The sequence below is a fragment of the Vombatus ursinus genome, unplaced genomic scaffold (genome assembly GCF_900497805.2).
Source record: "Vombatus ursinus unplaced genomic scaffold, bare-nosed wombat genome assembly UNPS02015316.1, whole genome shotgun sequence".
NCBI lineage: Eukaryota > Metazoa > Chordata > Mammalia > Diprotodontia > Vombatidae > Vombatus > Vombatus ursinus.
This window is the reverse complement of record NW_020955094.1, coordinates 103505-106855: the sequence shown is the minus strand read 5'-3', so window position 1 is coordinate 106855 and position 3351 is coordinate 103505. Positions and strand designations below refer to the sequence as shown.

The following is a 3351-nucleotide window of genomic DNA, read 5'->3' as shown; positions in this document are numbered from 1 at the left end:
TTCTTTTTTTTTTTTTTTTTTTTTTTTTTTTTTTTTTTTAATTTGCCAGATTTGTCAGTTGGGTAGCAACAGAACTTCCTTTTTTTTGGTCAGTTGAAAGAGAAAGTTGACCTTTTATGGGCATAATTTTACTTCAATATTTAAAAAAACTAGGTAAATTATTTTATCAGTGTATTTGTTCCATTAAGGTAGATTGCAGCCTTTGTGAGTTCCTGGAAAAAAAAAATTCTTTTTTTTTTTTTTTTGTGGTGGTCAGCCTCCTAATGATGAACCTCTTTCTGAACTTATTAGCTAGATTGATCAGCACTTGTAGACCTTTGCCAGACTTACAAATAATGACGATAATAGCTAGCATTTACATAGTACTTTAAGGTTTGCAAAGCACTTTATAAATGTTATCTAATTTATCCTCACAGTAACTCTGGAAGGTAAGATAATAATTATACCAGTATTGTAGATAATGAAACTATTAACACAGTAATAAGTAATACAGTAATAAGTGTCTGAGGCCAGATTTGAATTCTGGTCTTCCTGACTCCAGGTCCATAACTAACTGCATTGTTCCATTGACCTTCCTTGAAGCCTTTCCAACCTTCTAGGACCTGACAGAGCTGGCCTTGCTTTTGAGAGTCTAAGTCAGGGGTGGGGAACCTGCAGACTTGAGGCCACATATGGTCTCTAGGACCTCAAGTGTGGCCCTTTGACGGAATCTAAACTTCACAAAATAAATCCCCTTAATAAAAGGATTTGTTCTGTAAAACTTGGACTCAGTCAGAAGGCTGCACCCAAAGACCTAGAGGGCCACATGTGGCCTCAAGGCCACGGGTTCCCCACCCCCCGGTCTAAGTCTCTGTGCTATGATGAGGCATTGGTGAAATACTTTAGTACAGGATAAGTTCACTGACCTTTTAAAAAGATAGACCTCACACTGTCTGAATATATATATAGATATAGATATAGATATATACACACATTCGTTATGCTCTCCAAAGTCACCTACAGGAATTGAACATTTTTGTTCTTTTAAAACAAAATATAGGGGGCCTAATGATCCTACAAAAGAAGAAAAATGACCCTTAGCACTTCCTTTCTTATGTGCATAAATGTTATATCAATCTTCAGTGTAAGTGGTGGGTAGAGCTAGACTGAGGAGAAGATATTCTGCTCTGAGCAGTAATGAAGTATCATCATCATCATTATTTATAGTCTCTTTTTTGTCTTTAAGGACATTTACAATTCCAAATTATATTCAAACCATCCTAGGCTATGTAACTCAGTGGCCTTTGCTAATAAAATTTGGATGTGTGCTTTCAAGAAATCTAGAATTAGGGGTGATAATTTTTTTAAATAAAAAGGAATTAAATACTTAGAGGCAATAGATTTTCAGGAAAGTTTGAGAATTAACCTTGAGGACACAAAAAAATGGAAGAACTAAGGTCTTGATTCAGGAGGCCGGGAAATATTTAGAGTAGAAAAAAACTAATGTTTATGATGTTTATTAGAGGCAATATTTCCTTGGATGGGAAATTATAATAATACCAATAGTTTAGGCCACTGGAATCTTGGACAACACTTGATACTTCTGAGTGATAATGATGATTCAGTTCAGCACACTTTTTGTAAGCACACACCAGGAACTGGTGGTCACCTCCATTTTGTAGATAATAAAATTGAAGTTCACCAAAGTTATGGTGACTTGGTCTTGTATTAATTTTCACATATTAATCAATAAGCATTTATTTAGTCCCTTCTGTGTGTCAAAGATTGTGTTAGGCCCTGGGGATAATAAGACAAACGTGAAATAAACCCTCACTCAAGGAATTTATAATCTGTTGGGGGAAAGAATAGGTATATGTTATATAAACATATACAAAGTAAATCCAAGGAAATTTTTGGGGGAAAGGGGAAGGTACTAGCTGATGTGGAGAGATAGGATCATGCAGAAAGTGGCATTTACATACCTAGTGAGTGTTAGAGTTGGGATTCAAAATCAAGGCTAGCATTCTGCTGACTTTGTTAATAGAACCAGCAAGGTGGCACAGTGCTGGAGTTAGGAACACTGGATGTTGAAATCCAGATTGAGCTGTTTGTTCATGGGCAAATCACTTTATCTCTGCTTCAGTTTCCTCAGCTATGAAACTGGAATAAGTGATAACATCTACCTCATGGGGTTGTTGTCAGTATCAAATGAGGTAGTAATTGAGAAGTGCTTAGCACATTGTAAGCACTAAGTGTTAGCTGCTGATATAATAGTTATTTTTATTAATATTTATTAAGTAATATTAATAATTATTATTTTGTCAAGCTGTTTGTTTCTGATCCTGGCAGTGAGTACATCTTTAGAAAAGCAAACATTCTGAGGAAGTGACTTTAGCTTAACTCTACCAAATAATATTCTTGTAGAACTTTCTCACTCTCAAGAGGGTTGCTAGGTTGCAAAGATTCTTGGAGCTCTACTTTCCCTAGGGGTATTTCTGCACTGGGGTTACCAAAGGTTGAAATTGGTCTATTATTGGTTAGTTACTAACTCATACCCGTAATTCCCTTAAACTTAGAACTTCTAGCCAAAGGGTGAAACACACTTTCCAACTTCTCTGCACCCTTGACATTCTAGTCCTAAAGATTAACATGTGAGGTTTATAGTAGCCTGATCCCTGTGACCTTTAATTATTAGCTGCTGATTGCTTATAATTCACAGCCTGTGTTTTGTTTTCCCTTTTCTCCTCCCTGGGCTTCTTTGTTTTCACAACCTCATATATTTGTGGTGCCTGATTTGTGGAGGGAGGGAAGTATAAAGAAATACACATCTTCTGCACAAAAACACTTATGCCTGAGATCCTCTTTGGAAGACTGTTTCCCCAAGAGCCAATAAAGAAACAATTTGTCTAAGATTCTCCTTCCTTTGGTTCCTTCAGTTGATGTGCACAGATTTTTTTTTAAAACCAATGCTGAGTAGCTTAACTCGTTTAAAATATTTTTGCCCACCACCATCATCTCCACCATCACCACCTACTTCTGACCACCATCATCTCCGCCATCACCACCTCCTTCTGACCACCATCTTCTCCACCATCACCACCTCCTTCTGACCACCATCATCTCCACCATCACCACCTACTTCTGAACATTGTCTTCCTCCTATTCTAGTTTGCAAATTGCTTTACTTAAAACACCCATTTAAACCAGGTAATAAAGATTTATTATTTCCATTTTACAAATGAGGAAATTGTGGCAAAGGTGGATTCGAGTGATCTGTCCTGGGTCCTCATAATGTCAGAGCCTGGAATTGAACCCCTGTCTCCTGGCTCTGAGGGCAGCTAGGTGGTGTAATAAATAGAGTGCTGGGCCTGA

At 37.2% G+C, this 3351-nt stretch overlaps 1 protein-coding gene across 4 annotated transcripts in view; it reads left to right on the top strand.

Annotated features, from left to right (window-relative positions):
* The window catches only part of ASAP2 (ArfGAP with SH3 domain, ankyrin repeat and PH domain 2), a 166594-nt gene that overhangs the window by 60775 nt on the left and 102468 nt on the right, over nucleotides 1-3351 (top strand). The window lies entirely within an intron of this gene.